Source organism: Abramis brama (genome assembly GCF_963993115.1).
Source record: "Abramis brama genome assembly, chromosome: 7".
Classification (NCBI taxonomy): Eukaryota; Metazoa; Chordata; class Actinopteri; order Cypriniformes; family Leuciscidae; genus Abramis; species Abramis brama.
This window is the reverse complement of record NC_139969.1, coordinates 15659359-15683679: the sequence shown is the minus strand read 5'-3', so window position 1 is coordinate 15683679 and position 24321 is coordinate 15659359. Positions and strand designations below refer to the sequence as shown.

The 24321-nt window shown below is 37.0% G+C and overlaps 2 long non-coding RNA genes and 1 gene segment (V, D, J or C); all 3 read right to left on the bottom strand.

Annotated features, from left to right (window-relative positions):
* Window positions 1-3108: 3108 nt before the first annotated feature.
* LOC311087725 (T cell receptor alpha variable 13-2-like) lies at window positions 3109-8275 on the bottom strand. The segment is given in 7 exons: window positions 8158-8275; window positions 7936-8034; window positions 6833-6989; window positions 4710-6706; window positions 4265-4597; window positions 3677-3828; window positions 3109-3530 (listed from the first exon to the last, which is right to left on the bottom strand).
* A 3122-nt stretch (window positions 8276-11397) lies between these two features.
* On the bottom strand, window positions 11398-13106 carry LOC311086631. The gene is made up of 4 exons (XR_014607100.1): window positions 12993-13106; window positions 12547-12879; window positions 11922-12073; window positions 11398-11772 (listed from the first exon to the last, which is right to left on the bottom strand). It is a non-coding gene; the product is annotated as an uncharacterized lncRNA (long non-coding RNA).
* A 6641-nt stretch (window positions 13107-19747) lies between these two features.
* Window positions 19748-22986, bottom strand: LOC311087614. 2 transcript variants are annotated; one of them, XR_014607322.1, is made up of 5 exons: window positions 22901-22986; window positions 21839-22786; window positions 20885-21744; window positions 20626-20690; window positions 19748-20442 (listed from the first exon to the last, which is right to left on the bottom strand). It is a non-coding gene; the product is annotated as an uncharacterized lncRNA (long non-coding RNA). The 2 variants fall into 2 exon arrangements; XR_014607321.1 differs by having other exon boundaries at window positions 20626-21744.
* Between the last annotated feature and the right edge of the window lie 1335 nt (window positions 22987-24321).

Genomic DNA, 24321 nt, shown 5'->3' with positions numbered 1-24321 from the left:
CTTTCACACATTCAAGTGTTTGTGAATTTGCTCCACCCTCTTGCTGAGACTTGATTTTCTCTGATGGGCTGTTTTTTCTCAAAATGAAAAGACCCGACAGCGTTTTATTCATCAATAATTTATTGTAAGTGATTGGAAGCTGGCGTGTCACAATTTCTGTATAATACAAGATGTGTTAAAGGGGTCATATAATGCCAGAATCAAGTTATTATGATTCTTTAGGGTCTAAATGAAAAGTTTGTAATATACTTTAATTAAAAATTCTCATTAATATTGTAAGAAAACACTAATTTTACATGGTCAAAAACAGCTCTGTTTTCAGCACGCCATTTAAGTGCATGTGTCTTTAAATGATAATGAGCTTCGCTCAGGGCGGGTCTGTGTTGAAACGCTGCTGTCAATTAACAATTATGGGAGGGACGTCTGACCATGTGACGTCACACGGTCAGACGGCTTGATTTGAGACAGGGGAAAACATATAAGGAGATTAAAAAAAAAACACTGGATGGATTTTTATCATTATATGATGGTTGTGTACAGGCACTGCCAACACACATTTCAGTACAATCAACTTGTAAAAGTGCATACCATTATATGACCCCTTTAATGTTTTATGTTTTTGTACAGTGCAGGTGTGTTTCTTGTCACTGTGGGCACCAGGGCGCAGTAATATACAGCAGAGTCTGACACTTCAGCAGAGGAGATCTCCAGATACACTTCTGTCATTTCTTTTTTGGGTATCGCTGTGAGACGTAAAGTGGGTTCGGATGAAACAGCAGTCTCTGTATGAAAAATAAGGAACTCTGGTCTGGATCTTGGATATTGGCGATACCACTGGAAGTTGGGCCCAAGTCCACTGTATTTGCAAGAGATAATAGCACTTTCTCCAACTGAAACATGCTTTTCTGATGAGAGAGATTCTATTGTATATGCATCAGCACTCTCTGTAAAAGAAGAAGAGAGAAAATCTAAAGTAATTACTGTTCAACAGAACTGTTAAATACTTGATACAGATTGTGTAACAAGCTAAGTTACTGTTACATGTTTGGTCAGCTGCTGTTGACACTAATACAGCGATCAGAATTAAAGTATTACTTACCCTTAAAGGGGTGGTTCGGGATTTTTGACATCGGACCTCATTTTTAAGTCAGCCGGGTTGTTATTCATCAGTGGAGACATTTTAAAAAAAAAATTATCCAGTCCTTATATTTGGATAGTTAGCCGATGCTAGGCTAGCGCGAGTCAATAGTATATGTTAGCCAGCCATTAAAAACCGTTTTACCCACTCCACAGTGCACCAAACGCAAATCAATTATAACACTAGACTATCGATGTATATGTCCGTTGAGAGAATAATGTTAGAAATCAAACTTACCTTTCATCACATTGCATTAGTTATAATTTGTTCCCTGTAATCATAACGGTACGTTCACACGGGGCGTCAGCGTCAACGCTTCCCATTGACTTTGAATGGGTGACGTCAAGCGTTGCCGAAAAGAATTGTGGATCCGTCGGCGGCGCTTCACTGGCGTTGCTCGCGGCAGAAGTTGAGAATTTTTCAACTTCTGCCGCGAGCAACGCCAGTGAAGCGCCGCCGACGGAAGCGTCAGCCAATCAGATCGCTCTATGCAAATACAGTAGCCAGGTGGCAGCCAATCACGTTCATCCTGTTCAAGAGCAGCAAACTGAGGATAAATTTTAAAATGGAGGAGAAACTAATTATTGCGGTGGGCAATCACCCGGTCCTTTATGACCATTGAATGACAATGAAGCTTGTTGTTGAGTTCCTGTCTAATTTCACTGGCTGACGCTGCTATGACCATGGCGTCAGTGCCAAACTTCAGCCACGCCTTCCGTCAAGCGTTGACGCTGACGACCCGTGTGAACGTACCGTAGCCTTGTCTACAGCAGCAGCGGAGTGATATTGATTACCTAGGCAACCGAGTGAGCCGGTCCACACATGACGCAAGTGTATTTACCTGCCGCTGGCACACTGTGTTTACTTTTTGCCGCATTACTAACCGGACCAAAGTAAAATTCCGCAGCTGCTGAGAAACTAGTTCCTTTGGGATCATTGAGATGAAAGGTAAGTTTGATTTCTAACATTATTCTCTCAACGGACATTTGCATCGATAGTCTAGTGTTATAATTGATTTGCGTTTGGTGCACTGTGGAGTGGGTAAAACGTTTTTTTAATGGCTGGCTAACATATACCATTGACTCGCGCTAGCCTAGCATCGGCTAACTATCCAAATATAAGGACTGGATAATTTAAAAAAAAAAATGTCTCCACTGATAAATAACAACCAGGCTGACTTAAAAATGAGGTCCGATGTCAAAAATCCCGAACCACCCCTTTAAGCAGTGAAAATACAAACAAGACTACAGTAAACCTGGCCATTGTTCAGCAGAATTCACTCAACCTTGAGACTCGAGTCAATGAATGCTTTAAGTGTTACACTCAACCTTGAGTCAATTACATTTAACTTGAGCTGCTTTCTAACAACAGGCTGCAGAGCTCCACCCTGTGGCAAGGAAGTGAGCAACAACACTTATATTCTATTGAGACTATTAATAAGGAAATTGTTTTCTATGGTGAAAGATTTACTGTATAATAATGAATACAGTTATTTTCAGTGACTAATGTAAGAAGAACTTCAAAGATTGAGTAGCAGGTGGAATAGTTTAGTCATAAATTACTACAGTGAAGCAGCTTCTGCTTCTGAATGACTGCTTCAGACGTTTCAGCTTCATTATACAATAGGCTCCAAGAATCTGAAAAATAAATACATTTCTGGGTCACTAATAAAATAAACAAATTTGTGACACTGACCATGCAAAGATCAGATTTTCCTGTTTCCACTGAACTACAAGGTGCTTTTTGGAATATTCTCAAATAATGCTGGACATCACTGAAAAAAGTATTATAACTGTATTAAATTAAACAAAAATGTAAAAGAGGTATTTTCACTAGCGTATCAGACTTTTTGACACCACTGTGTAATATTGATAATACATTATGCCTCTGTGTTTTTTTGTTCACTTGTATTTATTTGGTCATTTTTAGTTGGTGTTGCTGCTGTTTGACTGAAAGACACTGGACAAATGTTCACAACTGAACATTTTTATTTAGTATTTAACATCAAGTTTGTAATGCTAAGGCTTTCAAATGCATGTTAAATCTGACTGAATATATCACAGGTTTTTGTACAGTGTTCTAGTGTTTCCTGTGACTGTGGGCTGCAGGGCGCAGTAATACACAGCAGAGTCTGACACTTCAGCAGAGGAGATCATAAGATCAACACGTTTGATTTCTTTTGTAGCTTTTGCTGACAGACGGAGTGAAGGATCAGGTGGATCTGAATACTCTGTGATGAGAATGAGGTGCTCAGGTCGAGATCCAGGATACTGACGATACCATTGCAGATTATTTACATCACCACTGTAGTTACAGGAAAGAATCACATTTTGACCTCTGAAAACTTGCTTTTCAAAGGATAATGGGTATATTGTGTTTGCAGCGGAATTTCCTGTAAAAAAAGGGACATACATCTTTATTCATTAAACAGAAAACTTATTTTGGCATTAACACATGTATCAATTGCTCCACTTAATGCTGCTACATATACTACATTTTATAAATCTTTATCAAGCTTTTAAAAATGAAAACACCTACCTATAAATAAAAACGATATCCAACAAAGGAGAAACATGATGGATGGTCAATGAGGGAGTGATGGCAAATTCGAGTGACTCTGAGACAGCCTCTTGCACATTAAACACTTTGTGAGAGAGCTCCACCCTCTGTCCCATGTGTCTTTCCTCTACCTGAAAAAAAAAACAAAAAAACACACACATATTTTGATTGCTAATTTATTAGATGTAACGTTTATTAGAATACGTTTATTAACGTGTAATGGTTATTGTGTGTTAAAAAAAAAAAAAAAAGCAACATGCACTTCCATTTATTAAAAAGGACATCTTGCACACTATGCTATGATAATAAAAGGCATAAGCTTGTTCCTTTGTAAAGTTTAAAAGACACACATTGTCAAAATGGAAAAGAAAACAGGTAATAAAATAATAATTATGTGGAAGAAAACAAATCCTGCAAGTTTAAGAACACTGGGGTCAGTTTAATGCTGTTGATCACAGCAGATTGAGACAGTTTTGTGATATGAACTTGCAGTATCATATTTGAATCTTTTGCATGGTTGCGGGAGAGGTGTTGTTGTTCAGATATTTTCTGAAATGAGGATCGTACTCAGGTTTTTGTACAGTGTAGAAGGGTTTCCTGTCACTGTGGGCACCAGGGCACAGTAGTATATTGCAGAGTCTGCTATCTCAGTTTTGGAGATCTCCAGATTTAGTTGTTTTTCGTCCTTTTGAACTTTAGCAACATAGCGTTCCTTCTGCTGTTGTCCCAAACTTTCAAAAGCTGGCAAGAGAAATTCAGGGGCAGTGTTGGAAGACTGTCTGTACCACTGAAAACTGTTAATAGTGAGTCCACTGTAGTTGCAGGAAAGAGTCGTCTTCTCTCCTTCTAAAGCAGGCTTTTCAGTAGACTGGGATGTTATTGCATTTGCAAGAACATTGTCTGGAAATACAACAACAGAAGAAAAAAATAACATTAATTCAGCATCGAAAAAAACATTTTTATTTGCTCAAAGACAACATTTATAGCTTTGAAATAAATATAAATCAATCACCTGAAAGAAGTGCCATGACTGTGAAGTAAAAAAACAGCATCCTAATACTGGGATAGAGAAAGAGCAAGTGCCTTCTGTGTTTCTTTTGTAGCCACACCCTGTGACCTGTGAGACTTTTCTACTGTAAGTTCTCAAATCTTATTCACTTTCATAGGCCTACATTCAAATCTAAGTGAAATCTATATGAGATTTGTGTGCTGTTGTTTTCTGCTCCGCCTTCTTCTCCTTATACGGTGTAGAGTGTCTGATGTAAACAACTGTGGTGAACGCCAAATTTTAATGTACTTAAATTTCGGTTTGGAGAAACGTGAGGGTGAGTATATATACAGGATTTTTATTTTGAGTCAATTATTTAGGCTATTTTGTATCACGCCTTTTCTATCACTTTATTTATTAATTAATGTTGGGATAAATATCATCTGCAAGCTCCAAAAATATATTAAGTGCACACTGCACAGAGCAGCATGATATGACAGACTCTGACTGAATAAAACAATATGATTTGAGTCTAGAGCTTCACCCTTTTGGCAATTTAAAAAGTTTTTTACTTTAATCTGAATTAAGTACACACACACACACACACACACACACATATATATATATATACATATAGAGAGAGAGAGAGAGAGAGAGAGAGAGAGAGAGAGATGGTGCTGGTGCTGCATACAAACCGTTTCATTTTAATATATACAGTAGGCCTATGCAATATTTTTATGATTTATCTGAATTTATCAAAATGGTTCAATTTAAAAAATAGTGATGAATGGATCAGGATTTAGATTTCTATAATCATCATTGACTATAATGCTATGCTCTGAGGAAATAACTGGCTTGCTTCTGGATGTCAAAGACTTGTGTGATCATGATATGCATGAGGACTACAGTGTGTGGAGCACAGCGCCCTCTTCTGGGCTGAGTGAGTGACTTTACTTTTGAAACACCAAACAAACACATTAAAACGGTTTGAAATTAACTGGTTTGGAAACATATTTTTAGTCTATGATCGATGTCTTTAACCGTTTCTGCTTTTTTAAAAAAAAAAAAAAAAAAATCAATGTTAACACAAGTGTAATACATCCCACGTTTTTGTACAGTGTTCCCAGGTTTCTGTCACTGTGGGCCTCAGAGCGCAGTAGTACAGAGCAGAATCTGTTTCTTCAGCAGATGAGATTGTAAGATTCACTTGTTTTATGTCTTTTTTAGCTTTTGCTGACAGACGAAGTGAAAGATCAGGTTCTGAATATTCTGTGATGAGAATGAGGTGCTCAGGTCGAGATCCAGGATTCTGGCGATACCACTGCAGATTATCTACATCAACACTGTAGTTACAAGTAAGAATCACATTTTCACCTCTGAAAACATGCTTTCCAGAGGATAATGGGTATATTGTGTTTGAAAAAAAAAAGAGAGAAATGCATGTTTGTTAATAAAACAGGAATTAGATATTGTCATCATAAACTCATGCATTGGTTTCTCGAAATTTACTTCACATTCTTTAGCATATTGGGGGATGATACCCTGAAAATTAGAACATCTCTTACCGATGAATAATGAAAATATCCAACAAAAGAGAAACATGATCGGTGATCTTTGGAGTGATGACAGTAAACATAGAGAAACTTTATCACCCTCTTCGTGAGAGAGCTCCACCCTCTTTGAGGTCTTCATGTTTTTGTACAGTGTAGAAGGGTTTCCTGTCACTGTGGGCACCAGGGCACAGTAGTATATTGCAGAGTCTGCTATTTCACTTTTGGAGATCTCCAGATTTAGTTGTTTTTTGTCCTTTAACGCTTCAGCGACATGGCGGTCCTCCTCCTCTCGACCCAGATTTTCAAAAGCTTGCAAGAGAAATTCTGGGGCAGTGTTGGGATACTGTCTGTACCACTGAAAACTCCTTATATCACTTCCATCGTAGTTGCAGGAAAGAGTCGTCTTTCCTCCTTCTAAAGCATGCTTTTCAGTAGATAGGGGTGTAACTGCATTTGCAAAAACACTCTCTGGGAAAATATAAACAACAGAGGAATAGTATTATTGGGGCACTTTCAGTATTTTAATTCTACATTAGTATACTTTTATAGAGGTATATAGATATATTAACAAATGTAAATATCAAATGTAAATACCTGTAAGAAGTGCCAAAATGGTGAGGTAAAACAAAAACATTATGACTGGTGGAGAATGACATACAAAATGAGATCTGGGGAAACACAGGACTGCCTTCTGCTGTACCCCTTCTCACCAAGCTCCGCCCAATGGATTGTGGGACCCTCTAGACAGTTACTGATAATGCAGTCACAGAAACAAGACAGAATACGTGTGCTTGTTAAGCATCAATGAAAAGCATGGCTAATATGCAGGAAGATTATGTACTGAGGAAAAGGGTTTCCTGTCACTGTGGTAATAAAAAATGTGAATGATGTAGCTCCTCCCTCTGGCAGAATACAATATCTGGTATATTTTTAAAAAAAAGAAAAGAAATTCTAAAGAAATATACCTTGTACGCAAAAAATGTGCAGTATTGATGGGTTCTGGCTTTTTTACTTTGGGAATAACCAATTAAATGAACAAACGTAAACTTAAATCTAAAGCAAACTAACAATATCTTGCAGCTCAAATGTAAAAATGTCAATCTTTGACCTTTGAGCAGACAAGAATCAGTCTTAAGGCAAAATCTAACCTGCGCAAAAACTAAAATGACAGCAAATTAATCTGCATGTAAGATAAAACTCACATATTGCAAGATAATTATTTTGGAAAAACTCACAAAATGAATACAGTCATACAGCGCCACCTCCTGGCAAAACAGTTCAAAGTTTTCTGTACAATTTCAGTCATATGGGAGATCTGTAAACCTTTGACTATATGAATGTATATGTTATGACTTGTTTCAGCAAAAGGACAGACTATTGTGGTGATGATGCATTGACATTTAAGACCAGATGAAGCAAGTGTTTAGAGCTTCATCTTGAATGATGGCATGGGAGGTTTTTGTATGATGCTGTTAGATTTCCTGTCACTGTGGGCACCAGGGCACAGTAATACATGGCAGAATCTGCCTGTACAGCAGAGGAGATCTTCAGATCCACTCGTTTAATATCTTGACGAACTTCAGCAGAAAATCTGTCTGGTCTATCTTTACTCATATCTCCACCTGGGAAGATGTAAAGGAGGAACTCCGGTTTGGATCTGGGATATTGTCTGTACCATTGTAAATTATTTACAGTACCCGTATAGTCTTTGTAACTGCAGGACAGAGTAACAGTGTCACCAACAAGTATATTTTTATCCCCTGACGAGGGTTTTATTCCATCTGCCTCTGTGTGGCCTATAAATTGAGAATAAACGCCTGGTTAGATAAATCAAACAGTAACTTAACCGTAAAAAGTATAGCAGTAAATAAGTAAAAAGTAACTGATCCAGATTGGAGAGAAAAAAAACTTTATCTTACCAATAAATGTCCACAAAAAACTGAGGAGAGTGAAAATAATCATGATAGCAGATATCTGAAGAAGAATATGAAAGACTACAGAGTATCAAGAGTATCATTCAGACTGGATGCCTTTGAGTTCTGACAACCTCCTTCAGATGAAAATGCTTCTACATTATGATATTAAGCTCCGCCTTCTGGCACAATTATTTTCTGTCTTTATGCCCTGTCCCAAATGGAACCCTAAGCCCTTGCAGTCTTCCTCCGAGTCCACACTTTGTGACGTAATGCAGGTTTGACTGTCAGGTAGAAGTCTGCTGTGGAGAAAGTGAAGACAACAAAATACATTTTTGATATTTGGTTACAGAGAGAGAGATCTGTCTGTTTTAGGCAGAGTCCTATTATTGAAGGAAGAAGGTTTAACTAGATTTATTTTCCCTGGCCTTTCTTTATGTGTTCAGGATTCCACTTGTAAGGAAATTAATACAGTTTATAAGGTTGTTGGCTAATTTTTGTTGAAAAATAAACATCACCAGCTTCAAATAAATATGTCTGGTAAGAAATCTGAAGGAGTGTTGGAAATGCTAGATTATGTGGATATATTACTTTCAAGATTAGAAGGGGGCACAGTGACTGAAGGGCCCCCAGGGCCCACTCATGGCGCCGACACTGCCCCCACTTGTGTGTGTATTCTCTATGGAAATGTTGTGTTGGCAGGCCTACTTGTGGATTCATTAAGAGATCTTACAGTTACTGATGGCTAATGCAGTCACAGAAACACACAGAATACTTGTGCTTGTTAAGCATCAATGAAAAGCATGGCTAATCTGCAGGAAGATTATGTACTGAGGAAAAGGGTTTCCTGTCACTGTGGGCTTCAGGGCACAATAATACTGTGCAGAGTCTGTTATTTTAGCAGGGCTGATTTTCAGTTCCATGAGCTTTCTGTGTTTGTCAACTTTAGCAGAAAACCAGTGGGCTGATGGATCTGCTTTAACTGGATCTCCAGATTCAGTCATGTAGAGAAGGAGTTCTGGTTTGGATCTCTGATACTGGCGATACCACAGTAGATTGTAAACAGCACCACTGTAGTTACAGGAGAGAGTAACACTGTTACCATCTTGAGCTTCTTTTTCAGAACCATGAGAAGTTATTAGATCACCAAGAGAGTCTCCTGAAGAAAAAAAACATACTAAATTCACTATTGTGATCAGATAAATGTAATATTAACATGTTTAAATCAAAAGATGTGGTGATAAATAAAATAAATGAATCTCACCTGCTAGTACTGAAAATATTACAAGTGCACAGAGCAGCATGATGGAAAGAAATAAACTCAGATGTGTCTTTTCTTCACTGGAACACTGTGATTTAAGTCTGGAGCTCCACCCTGTGGCAAGATTTGATCTTCCATGATGAGTCTTGAGCTCTTTGTGTACAGAACTACAGAAATGAGAAGAACACACTCTTCTGGGTGAAAACAAACACATTCAGACCTTCATGAATCACCAAGGACTTGCACAGTTTTTGTATTTTTACCCTAAGAAGGTTCTTACATGCATCCATCTTAAAGCTGTTGTCACAGTTTATTGATTTTCAGTTGTTGGTTTTTAGAAAAAATTAATAAAAGAAAAGAAAATTGTAAAAAATGAGAAAACATGAATTTTATGTTATTGAAGCTTTCTTATAAATGAGACAAACTAAAATGTGTGTATGCACATGGAAATTACTGGAACACCTCATGTGAAGATACATTGCATATTTCTTCTCCATTTTTAGAAATTGAAATCAAACATCATATTAAAGCTTTCCACACAAATAAAACTTAAAGAAGGTTTTGGATTATTTATTGAGATGTCAAACTGAACTGTAAAATCAGTAACAGCACAAAGGCACATGACTGGAATCAGGGTTTCTGATCCCACATATTTCCGATACCATTGCAGGTTATATACAAGGCCACTGTAGTTACAGGACAGGGTCACATTGTCACCTCTGAAAATATGTTTTTCAGAAGACAATGGCTGTATTGTGTCAGCAAAGGAATTTCCTGTAATGGACAAAATGCATCTGTATTTATTAAACTGATACTAAAGTCACCATTTTATATAAAATATACCACATAATTATTTTATTAAATGAACAAAAATAATATAAGAAATGATTTACCTATGAATAATGTCAGTGACAAAAGAGAAACATGATGGTTTCTGATGAAGAGTGATTGTAAAGATAACAAAGCAGGAATACTTCAACTGAATCAGCCTTTCACACATTCAAGTGTTTGTGAATTTGCTCCACCCTCTTGCTGAGACTTGATTTTCTCTGATGGGCTGTTTTTCTCAAAATGAAAAGACTCGACAGCGTTTTATTCATCAATAATTTATTGTGATTAGAAGCTGGCGTGTCACAATTTTTGTATAATACAAGATGTGTTAATGTTTTATGTTTTTGTACAGTGCAGGTGTGTTTCCTGTCACTGTGGGCACCAGGGCGCAGTAATATACAGCAGAGTCTGATACTGTAGCAGAGGAGATCTCCAGATACACTTCTGTCATTTCTTTTTTGGGTATCGCTGTCACATTTAACTTGAGCTGCTTTCTAACAACAGGCTGCAGAGCTCCACCCTGTGGCAAGGAAGTGAGCAACAACACTTATATTCTATTGAGACTATTCATAAGGAAATTGTTTTCTATGGTGAAAGATTTACTGTATAATAATGAATACAGTTATTTTCAGTGACTAATGTAAGAAGAACTTCAAAGATTGAGTAGCAGGTGCAATAGTTTAGTCATAAATTACTACAGTGAAGCAGCTTCTGCTTCTGAATGACTGCTTCAAACGTTTCAGATTCATTATACAATAGGCTCCAAGAATCTGAAAAATAAATACATTTCTGGGTCACTAATAAAATAAAACATAATAAAACAAATTTGTGACACTGACCATGCAAAGATCAGATTTTCCTGTTTCCACTGAACAATGTGCTTTTTGGAATTCTCTCAAATAATGCTGGACATCACTGAAAAAAGTATTATAACTGTATTAAATTAAACAAAAATGTAAAAGAGGCATTTTCACTAGCGTCTCAGACTTTTTGACACCACTGTGTAATACTGATAATACATTATGCCTCTTTTTTTGTTCACTTGTATTTATTTGGTCATTTTTAGTTGGTGTTTTTGCTGTTTGACTGAAAGACACTGGACAAATGTTCACACCTGAATTTTTTTATTTAGTATTTAACATCAAGTTTGTAATGCTAAGGCTTTCAAATGCATGTTAAATCTGATTGAATATATCACAGGTTTTTGTACAGTGTTCTAGTGTTTCCTGTGACTGTGGGCACCAGAGCACAGTAATACACAGCAGAGTCAGACACTTCAGCAGAGGAGATCATAAGATCAACACGTTTGATTTCTTTTGTAGCTTTTGCTGACAGACGGAGTGAAGGATCAGGTGGATCTGAATACTCTGTGATGAGAATGAGGTGCTCAGGTCGAGATCCAGGATACTGACGATACCATTGCAGATTATTTACATCACCACTGTAGTTACAGGAAAGAATCACATTTTGACCTCTGAAAACTTGCTTTTCAAAGGATAATGGGTATATTGTGTTTGCAGCGGAATTTCCTGTAAAAAAAGGGACATACATCTTTATTCATTAAACAGAAAACTTATTTTGGCATTAACACATGTATCAATTGCTCCACTTAATGCTGCTACATATACATTTTCATTTTATAAATCTTTATCAAGCTTTTAAAAATGAAAACACCTACCTATAAATAAAAACGATATCCAACAAAGGAGAAACATGATGGATGGTCAATGAGGGAGTGATGGCAAATTCGAGTGACTCTGAGACAGCCTCTTGCACATTAAACACTTTGTGAGAGAGCTCCACCCTCTGTCCCATGTGTCTTTCCTCTACCTGAAAAACACACACACACACACACACACACACACACACACACACACACACACACACACACACACACACACACACACATTTTGATTGCTAATTTATTAGATGTAAAGTTTATTAGAATACATTTATTAATGGGTAATGGTTATTGTTTTGTTTTTTTTAAAGCAACATGCACTTCCATTTCTTGCACACTATGCTATGGTAATAAAAGGCATAGCTTGTTCCTTTGTAAAGTTTAAAAGACACACATTGTGTAGTTTGTCAAAATGGAAAAGAAAACATAGGTAATAAAATAATAATTCTGTGGAAGAAAACAAATCCTGCAAGTTTAAGAACACTGGGGTCAGTTTAATGCTGTTGATCACAGCAGAATGAGACAGTTTTGTGATATGAACTTGCAGTATCATTTTTGAATCTTTTGCATGGTTGCGGGAGAGGTGTTGTTGTTCAGATATTTTCTGAAATGAGGATCGTACTCAGGTTTCTGTACAGTGTAGAAGGGTTTCCTGTCACTGTGGGCACCAGGGCACAGTAGTATATTGCAGAGTCTGCTATCTCAGTTTTGGAGATCTCCAGATTTAGTTGTTTTTCGTCCTTTTGAACTTTAGCAACATAACGGTCCTTCTGCTGTTGTCCCAAACTTTCAAAAACTTGCAAGAGAAATTCAGGGGCAGTGTTGGAAGACTGTCTGCACCACTGAAAACTGTTAATAGTGAGTCCACTGTAGTTGCAGGAAAGAGTCGTCTTCTCTCCTTCTAAAGCAGGCTTTTCAGTAGACTGGGATGTTATTGCATTTGCAAGAACATTGTCTGGAAATACAACAACAGAAGAAAAAAATAACATTAATTCAGCATCAGAAGAAAATATTTTTATATGCTCAAAGACAACATTTATGGCTTTGAAATAAATATAAATCAATAACCTGAAAGAAGTGCCATGACTGTGAAGTAAAAAAACAGCATCCTAATACTGGGATAGAGAAAGAGCAAGTGCCTTCTGTGTTTCTTTTGTATCCACACCCTGTGACCTGTGAGACTTTTCTACTGTAAGTTCTCAAATCTTATTCACTTTCATATCTAAGTGAAATCTATATGAGATTTGTGTGCTGTTGTTTTCTGCTCCGCCTTCTTCTCCTTATATGGTGTACTGTAGAGTGTCTGATGTATTGGAGAAACTTGAGGGTGAGTATATATACAGGATTTTTATTTTGAGTCAATTATTTAGGCTATTTTGTATCACGCCTGCAAAGCAGTATCACTTTATTTATTTATTAATTAATGTTGGGATAAATATCATCTGCAAGCTCCAAAAATATATTAAGTGCACACTGCACAGAGCAGCATGATATGACAGACTCTGACTGACTAAAACAATATGAGTCTAGAGCTTCACCCTTTTGGCAATTTAAAAAGTTTTTTACTTTAATCTGAATTAAGTACACACACACACACACACACATATATATATATTTAATTATTATTATTATTATTTTAGATGGTGCTGGTGCTGCATACAAACCGTTTCATTTAAATATATACAGTAGGCCTGCAGTGTTTTTATGATTTATCTGAATTTATCACAATTGTTCAATTTAAAAAATAGTGATGAATGGATCAGGATTTAGATTTCTATAATCATCATTGACTATAATGCTATGCTCTGAGGAAATAACTGGCTTGCTTCTGGATGTCAAAGACTTGTGTGATCATGCATGAGGACTACAGTGTGTGGAGCACAGCGCCCTCTTCTGGGCTGAGTGAGTGACTTTACTTTTGAAACACCAAACACATTAAAACGGTTTGAAATGAACTGGTTTGGAAATATATTTTTAGTCTATGATGTCTTTAATCGTTTCTGCTTTAAAGAAAAAATCAATGTTAACACAAATGTAATACATCCCACGTTTTTGTACAGTGTTCCCAGGTTTCCTGTCACTGTGGGCCTCAGAGCGCAGTAGTACAGAGCAGAATCTGTTTCTTCAGCAGATGAGATTGTAAGATTCACTTGTTTTATGTCTTTTTTAGCTTTTGCTGACAGACGAAGTGAAAGAACGGGTTCTGAATATTCTGTGACGAGAATGAGGTGCTCAGGTCGAGATCCAGGATTCTGGCGATACCACTGCAGATTATCTACATCAACACTGTAGTTACAAGTAAGAATCACATTTTCACCTCTGAAAACATGCTTTCCAGAGGATAATGGGTATATTGTGTTTGAAAAAGAAATTCCTGAAGAAAAAAAAAAAAGAGAGAAATGCATGTTTGTTAATAAAACAGGAATTAGATATTGTCGTCATAAACTCATGCATTGGTTGCTCAAAATTTGCTTCACATTCTTTAGCATATTGGGGGATGATACCCTGAAAATTAGAACATCTCTTACCGATGAATAATGAAAATATCCAACAAAAGAGAAACTTGATGGGTGATCTTTGGAGTGATGACAGTAAACATAGAGAAACTTTGTATCACCCTCTTCGTGAGAGAGCTCCACCCTCTTTGAGGTCTTGAGTCGTTTTTCTCTGATAAATATTGAACTTCAAAGAGATAAACATTTTGTTTGGTAACAGATGTTGTTGTTCTGATATTGTTTAAAATCTGAGAAAGTTTGCTCAAGATGTTATTAATGTATTTTTCATCATCTCATGTTTTTGTACAGTGTAGAAGGGTTTCCTGTCACTGTGGGCACCAGGGCACAGTAGTATATTGCAGAGTCTGCTATCTCAGTTTTGGAGATCTCCAGATTTAGTTGTTTTTTGTCCTTCAGCGCTTCAGCAGCATAGCGGTCCTTCTCCTCTCGACCCAGATTTTCAAAAGCTTGCAACAGAAATTCTGGGGCAGTGTTGGGATACTGTCTGTACCACTGCAAACTCTGTATATTACTTCCATTGTAGTTGCAGGAAAGAGTCGTCTTTCCTCCTTCTAAAGCAGGCTTTTCAGTAGATATGGGTGTAATTGCATTTGCAAAAACACTCTCTGGGAAATTATAAACAACAGAGGAATATTATTGGGGAACATTCAGTATTTTAATTCTTCATTAGTATACTTTTATAGAGGTATATAGATATATGAACAAATGTAAATATCAAATGTAAATACCTGTAAGAAGTGCCAAAATGGTGAAGCAATACAAAAACATTATGACTGTTGGAGAATGACATACAAAATGAGATCTGGGGAAACACAGGACTGCCCTCTGCTGTACCCCTTCTCACCAAGCTCCGCCCAATGGATTGTGGGACCCTCTACTAGTCTATTGATTCTTAGAAATTACCGAAATTACCTCTCACTTCTTTATTGCAATTGCAATTGCAAAAAAAGAAAAGAAAAAAGATTTGGTTTGAAAATGTTCTCATATTTATTGGTAATTGAAAACAACTCATTCCAACAAACAAGTAAAGACATCCACATAATATACATCTTAAATGTGTCATAAGGGCATCTGTGAATTAAGAAGAAGTGTGTTGTTACATAGTTTGTGAAGAAATGTTGTTTTTCATTTATCAATTTGAATTGTTATGGTATTGGAATTGACTCCAAATCATGTCCTGTATGAATTTGAAATCTCCAAAAAAAAAAAAAAAAACACCTCTGACATGTAATGCCTTAAATCTAAAGTATATTATGTTGTTGTATGGTAAGCTCTTAGTGTTCTGTGACTGTGGGCTGCAGTGCGCAGTAGTACACAGCTGAATCTGGCCAAGCAACATTTGAGATCTTTAGATCCACTTGTTGAAGGTCTTGATCAAATTTGGCAGAAGATCGTGCTATGGTTATGGGTAAGGCTGGACCTCCCTGTGGATAGCTGTAGACAATAAACTTTAGTTTTGATCTTCCATATTGTTTGTACCACTGTACATTTAGCACACTTCCATTGAATCCTTTGTAACTATAGGATATAGTTACATTTCCACCTACAACAGTGCTCTTTATAGGTGATAGTGGGAAGATTGCATTTGCCTCTGTCTCACCTAACAAAATAAAATAGCTTGGTTATAGAAGCAGCTCGACAGGAGTCATTGAATAAAATTACATAAGATTCCGATTTAATTCAACATTAATTATATTAATTTAGAGGAAGGCAAAATGTGTGTGCATGAGTTTATCTCACCCAGATGGATCCATAAAGCTAAGTGTGTAAATAAACATAATGGTTGATGTATTGGATGCCAAAATTATGATGTCTGTTTCATCACATAATATGGGCACCTGCACTTTAGTGAGATCCATTCAGAGACACAAAACTCCACCCTCTGAGTCAGATGAATGTTTCTGCATTTCTTGTCCCACTCCAGGTCTAGATCGGGGTGTTTCACTTCATTACAGGAGCTCTAAATAAAAATAAAATGTTTTTCTTTCGTTGCTTTTACTAATAACTTTTCACAAAAGAAGAAGAATATTAGGGCACCTTCAGTAATTGTATCTGTTCATTAATATGCATCTTTTATAGGATTATAGATATACAAAAGAGATTATATACAACCAGGGCCGTCGATAAGGGGGGATAAGATATTATATATCTTATATAAGATTTAATTGGGGGAACATCTTTTAGAACAGGGTCTGTCACTTCAGTAATAGATGAGAAAAAGCATCTGTATTGCCACTTGATTGACAAGTAACAGTTTAATCACTAGAAATGCATGATAGTGGAATGTACTGTATTGCCACATCAACTTTCAAAGCATTTAGATATAATATATTTTAGATATATTTGTTTTCACCTGAAACGGTTTAAACACAATTTAAAACCGCTCGACCTTCTGTTTAGCTTTCCAGTTATGTACATGTTGTGGTTGCAGTTTTATGCAAATATATATATATTTAAGAGCATCATGCTCTATTTAGTGTAGTTCGTCATTTTAGATGTTTCATCTTAATTTTGTACAGGGGTTTTGAGTTTCCTGTCACTGTGGGCTGCAGGGCACAGTAATACGTTGCAGAGTCCGTAACTGAAGCAGAGGAGATCTTCAGATCCACACGATTTTTCTCCTCATTTAATTTAGCAGACACTCCAGGTATTGGAGGGTCAGCTGGCTGCTCAAGATTGGGTTCACTAACCAGAAACAAAAACTCTGGTTTAAAGCTGCTGTATTGACGATACCACAGGAGAGAATCACTGCTGTAAGACCCATTGTATTTGCAGGCCAAAGTGATAGAGTCAGCAGTGCTAACAAGTTCAGATGAGGAGAGAGGCGCTATTCCTTCTCCACTTATATCACCTGAAACAGGCAGAGCATTACAGTTTATTACCCATTCAACACAAATTATTAATGTCTAATGATGACTTATTTTTGGAAGGTTTACTTAAAAATGTCACATAGCTTACCTGAAAAGAGAAGAATGAACCAGACATTGCATAGAAACATCACGGATCCTCGCAAGCAGCCCAAACTTTACAACTAAGAGATTCTGGCTGATTCTGGGCACTGTTACACCAAGGTTCAAATCTTCTGTAATCTGAGTGAACGCTGCCATCTGCTGTACATTTTATGCTATTACTTTACTGATTACTGATTAGTTTGTATTACTAATTTCAGTAGCTATTTAAGGACAAGTAGTTTGCCTGCTGTAAAAGGTATATTTTATATGAGATACTGTTGATTTTATACCAGTTTATATCAGTGCTATAGATGAAACATAAGCATCACTAATGGCAAGGCTAGTGTGTTATGAGACTTATGTATGGACATAATGCCACCTTGTGGCTGCAATAATGAATTTAAATCAATCAGCTGTGAGAGAACAATGTAATGCAAGGTACAGCATCTTATTGGACATCTTAAATGTTTTGCTTTCCCAAACAAACTTTGCATTCTTACGCAAAATGTTCGTGTTCCCCCAAGAAATTGCGTGGTCTTTCAAAACATTTTAGTTCTTTGTGACCCCACGCAAAGTGTCTTGGGTGAATGCGAAAGCCTTGAAATATATTCTTTCCTCCCATCCCATATTTTTTCAACCACCATGTCCCTTTTGGGGCTCTGTAATTTTCATATTCTTGACACTAAGACTTTTTTTGTTTTGTTTTGTTTTTTTAAACTGTTCACTGGAAGGTTCTTTGGGGAATCCAAAAATGGTTGCTCTATATATGGCATTGCTGCAAAAATCCCTTTTGGGACCTTTATGTTTAAGAGTGTAAGGGTGTTGTATGAGGGTTTTGAATTCGGGCAACCAATTTATATAAAATAAAGTTGTTGGGCACAAAGAACAGTGTTACTTTACTGGACCACTAAATCCACAATTTTGTCCAGAAAGTTTAGCTATCTTTCTTTTTATAGTGAAAGAGATTTAAGATGATGTGAAAGAGATTAAAAATGAAGAGAGACAAAATAAAAGGGTGACAGGACAAAATACATTCACATTCCCTTTATTCACTCATGTAAATGTAAACCTAAAATCTTGCCCACAAAGTATTATCTATTCATTTTACCATGTTAATGTTAAAATGTCCATTATTTTGTACATTATTTATAAAGCTATTTTTTTTTAGAATTTCTTATTTATGGAAAGTACTCAAGCATTTTGACAATTCCAATCTGTTCAATCAATTTAATCTGCTCAATCTGCAAACAAACATGAGTCTATGATAAAAGACAGATATTATGTTATTTCTCTTTCTTTAGGTTTTTGTACAGTGTTCTAGTGTTTCCTGTCACTGTGGGCTCCAGGGCGCAGTAATACAGTGCAGAGTCTGATACTGTAGTAGAGGAGATCTCCAGATCCACACGTTTTTCACTCATACTCATTTGTCCATCCATTCCAGGGATACGGGGAGTTGCATATGTTACATGTTTTGATGATGACTCCATGACGAGGAGCACAAATTCAGGCTTGGATCCAGGATACTGTCGATACCAATGCAGACTGTCTGCACTGCCATTATATTCACATGAGAGAGTGACCGGCTTCCCCTCAGTTACATGCCCATTATTCTGCGATGGTCTTATTGACTGTGCAAATGTATCTGCATAGAATAGAAAACATTCAGTTAGGAAGAATAACAAGATGAAGACGTTCAGAAAATGTAAATCAAATGGCAAATTAATACTATGAACTTGCATAAAATACAATTAATTACTATTCCAGTTTTAAACAAAGCTACTTACATTGCATTACTGAAAACACAAGCAGAGAGCACAGGAGCATCATCTTGAACCACGAATGAAAACTGCAGACAGAATTGTGAGATTTTTGTGAGATCCTTCAAAGCTCCACCCATAACAATCAGTGAAAGCATTCAGAGACATAGCGCTATCTTTATCAGATTTAGTTTGGTCTTGAAATAAGATTGACACAAATACTATTTCATTAACTGAAGAATGATATTAAAAAATGAGGCTAGAATTCTATAATTAAATTAAACTTTTCTGAAAATGCCAAGCTTTGCAAGTGTAAAATCTTCCTCTTTTTTTGTTTGAAAGCAAAACATTTTTTTTATATATATATATTTTTTACCTTTCTTTCAAACTTCAAAAGAAGAGAAAGCAATATATTAAAGTATATTGTTTAAGTCAAAGATCCAAAATGTTTATTTAAGTGTATGATCACAACAGTGACGTTAAACCAATACTAGATTATATGGAAGGTCAAGAACACATGATATTGTCTTTCATTTTAATTATATTATATTCTTACAGGACATTTAAAGTCTCCATAAAATCAAAACGGACAATTCTGTTTTGTTTTTGTTTTTTTAATTGAATATTGCAATATTTAGTGTATATGATTCAACTGTGCACATCTTTTTTTTTTTTATGTGTCCTCATAATCTTTGATCAAAATAACTTCGCCTTCTTGGCAAGACATCTCTTGCCATCTCTGATGAGGTGTTTTCCGACGTGAAGGCGGGACAACCTGTCACTCACATGAGATCACAGCAATAGCAAACCACAAAGATCCAGTCAATTTCCAATGGACAAAATCAAATCTCGCCCTACATTTTTTCTTGTTTAAGTAGCTACATCACTCCGAGATGCGTTACAATAGGGAAGAAAAGTTGTATGCTGACTTTAACAATAGTTTAACATTTCTCATAGAGGTTTTTGTACAGTGTGGCTGTTCTTCCTGTCACTGTGGGCGCCAGGGCGCAGTAGTACAGCGCTGAATCTGTGACTGCAGCGGAAGAGATCTGCAGATCTACCTGCTTCTCCACCTTATCCACACTGGCATTCAGTCTTGGGAAAGGGGGTTCTGCGTGTGTTACACTGCCTGATTCATAAACAAGGAGCAGAAACTGAGGTCTGGATCCAGGATATTGTCGATACCACTGTAAAGTACGTGCTTGGCTATCATATTTGCATGAGAGAAGGACTTGCTCTCTCTCAGTGGCATGTTTTGTGGTCTGCAATGGTGTTATTGACTGGCCAAAGGATTCTGCAAATAGAGCATGAAAAATAGTCATCAGAAAAAAAAAAAAAAAAGTTCAGCCATTATCATTATCTATAATCTGAACAGTTTTTTTACTATGTATTTACATAAACAAATAGTATTTTTTTTGTAAATATACAAGAATTCAAATAGTATTAAATAATGAAGAAGTTACTCAATCCTACTCACCCTGAATGGCTAATAGTACAAGTAGGTAAAAAAGCGATCTCATTTTTGCACTGCTGAAGAACAGACTGAAATCATAAGAGATGAATGCCAACTCAATCTCTTGAAGCTCCACCCACACATCTCAGTGTGATTATGATTACACAAAACATGTTATACATGGAAGAATGTGAAGTACATTTTGGCTATATATATGATTATATAGATAGATAGTTCTACCAGAAAGACATCAGAAAGAGAATAAATACTGTGACAATTATACATTTATTAACAGCCCAGCAAGCAATAAAGTTATTTGGCGTAGGCCCCATCCGTAGCTCGCAATCTGAGGGTCCGGACTCTGCATATCCTGCCTGAAGACAAAGGCAGGGGCGCAGCTGACCCCCTGTGAGGTATGGGAAGGGGCTATCCTGGTGGTGGTGGGGAGGGTGGAGGGAAGGATCCGTCTTGGAGGTGGTGGGGAGGATGGAGGTGAATGGAAGCGTCAGCATCTGCGAACTCAAACGTGTGTAAGTACCAATCTTTTATACCACGAGTATTAGAATGTGATTGGATAGATGAGAAGGTAAAGTGACACAACAATTGAGTCTTCCCGGCAGAACTTATGCTAAATCTTTCATTTCACAGTGACAGAAATATTCTGTGTTGAACACAAGGTCAGCTGTTAAGGAGACAATAATAAGACAATTATAATAAGACAACCTTAGTTCCAGTGAAAGGAACTCTTAATGCTGTAGCTTTCCTGTAGCTCAAACAGTAGAGTGTTGGCACTTGCAATGCCAAGGTCATGAGTTCAATTCCCAGGGAAAGCACTGATAAGAATGTAAATGTGTACTGAAAAGTTGCAAGTTGCTTTGGATAAAAGTGTCTGCGTAACGATGAGCGAGTTTGGTGTGCAGGAACTTGACTGGCCTGCACAGATTCCTGACCTCAACCCTCACACATTTGGGATGAATTAGAGAGGAGACTGCGAGCCAGGCCTTCTCGTCCAACATCACAAATGCGCTTCTAGAATAATGGTCAAAAATTCCCATAAACACACTTCTAAACCTTGTGGAAAGCCTTCCCAGAAGAGTTGAAGCTGTTATAACTGCAAAGGCTGGGTCGACTCCATATTAAACCCTACGGATTAAGAATGGGATGTCATTAAAGTTCATGTGCATGTAAAGGCAGACATCCCAAAACTTTTGACAATATAGTGCATGTATTTCCATACCTCCCTGCACACCGCTCGAGCAGACATCACACATCATCAGCACGTTCTGTAAAGCGATGCACAGTTGTAGACAGTCAGTCACAGAGCGCCATAAACAAACAGCTGCCGCCTTCTACAGTTCCTCCTGAACCAAAACAATGAGCTTATGCTGTTCACGCCATGTCATATCCATAATTACGAGATGGCAACCAGTGACATTCTACCCGGAGCTCATACTCGGATTTATGTGTCATGTCAACACTATCAATGCTGAAATTAATCTGAAGTAGTCAGGTGGTACAAGTAAGAGCTCTGTAAGTTGCTTTCGTTCATTAGTATTGTAATGTTATGAAGTAATTTAACGCCGTCTCGTGACGCTTTGCAGAATCTGCTGTGCGTTCATGTCTTTTGGAGATGTGGCTTTGTAGATGCTCTGAAGTGAGGGTTGGATCTCATGCTTTTAAAGCTAGCTTGCTATTGCTAGCCACTCTGAAAATTGCTAACCCTACCTTTAAAGTTGCTAGATCAAAATGCTTGAATGCAAACATGGATAATCATGCAATACTTTCAGCCATTGAGTAGAGACAATGAACACAGATTCCAGCCTCTATTTTCGATGTGTCTCATTTTTGTACAGCGCATGTATGTTTCCTGTCACTGTGGGCTGCAGGGCGCAGTAATACAGAGCAGAATCAGTTAATGCAGTGCCAGTGATCTCCAGATCCACACGATTCTTCTCCTCATTTAATCTAGCAGATATTCCTGGAACTGGAGGGTCAGCTGATTGCTCAAATTTAGCTTCATTAATCAGAAACAGGAAGTCTGGCCTGGATCTCGGGTATTGACGATACCAATGGAGAGCATCTGTAGCAGCTGATCCAGTGTAATTGCAGGACAGGGTGACTGTTTTACCTTCTGAGACAAATTCATTAGGAGAGACTGGTGCTATTCCCTCACTAGAAGCATCCCCTAAGAGAAAGAGGGGAAGAAAGATAGGAATAATGAATGGAGATGAAGTGAAGTATACTTTGAATTGTTTTCTCTTCTCAGTTATGCTTATTTGATTAATTGCATTTATCTTACCTGTTAAGATTGAGATAAGCCATATACAAAAAAGGGATATCATTTCTGACGAGGAACAAATGAGAGCCACTATTGAACTATCTCTGAAACCTCTGCATGCCTGAAGTAATTACCTTGTATCTCCTCCTCTTACGTGCCTTTGAAGATTTGGTTCATTTTATTTTCATTTTTGGTTGAAGAGCGCCCACTTGTGGATAATTTCAGACATCACATCACAGTTTTCTATGGTGCCAGCTGTAGAAATTTCACATTGGCCTGTTGAAAAAACATTTCAGTAAAATATTTGTGGATATTTGAACTTTCTTATTTCGATGCTTTTAAAGAACCAGAAAATTAGCTGACTCCAGTTAGTACCACATATTACATCACATTACAGTGCATACTGCGTGGTGGTTATTGGTTTATTTTAAGCAAGTTTATTAAGTTTATTTATTGTTTTGTTTATTTGATAAATTATTAATTGCACTTTACAGTTCATATACTAATAAAAAAAGATTCAACTGCATGTAACTGTTAAATGCTTTAATCTCATTTAGTTAGCAAGCATTTATATTTTAGAAAAGGCAAACTATTGTATAATATATTTTATATAAAGAAATAATAAATAGTTCCTGCTCTAAAACAATAATCTGTAGAGTCTGTGTTGGAGTATGAGTTTGATGTGTAATTAAACTCGAGGTTCTGTGGGGTGCGGACTGGATTGATTCCATTCCTAGAGCTTCCGAACAAATGGGTTTTTGGGGTGCGGACTGATGGGGCAGAGAACCCGAGGTTACCCCGTGAGTCAGTCCTAGAGCTCCTCCTGTCCAATTTTAGGGGAAAATCGGGTCCATTGGAGACGTCCAATAGATTTCTTAGGCGCGCCAAAAGAAAGAACACCACAGACACAGTGTAATCACCATGGGAAAATCTCAGAGTAAAACTGGGAGTTGTGAAAAATATGATACACCGGTGAAGTTTATCTATGTATCATCTTTTTACTCTTTTAATTAATTTTATAACTGTATCATATATCTCTTTTAATTTATTTTATAACTGTTTTAATTTTCCTTGCTTTTATTTTGTGATTATTTTAATTCCTTTCTGTAAAGCACTTTGAATTGCCATAGTGTATGAAATGTGCTATATAAATACACTTGCCTTGCCTTGCCAATAAGCAATTAATTACCATATTTAAAGCAGGGCCATGGAGTTTAATTAGAAGAAGATATAAATGGTTTGAAAGTGATTTAATTTCAACATTATTAATTTATTGCATATGGAGTGTGGTTGGAGGTTTTTGTACAGTGTTATCATGTTTTCTGTCACTGTGGGCCTCAGAGCGCAGTAATACAGAGCAGAGTCTGTCACTTCAGCAGAGGAGATCTCCAGATACACTTTCTTTTCTCCCATGTTCATGTTGCCGTCCAGTCTAGAAATTG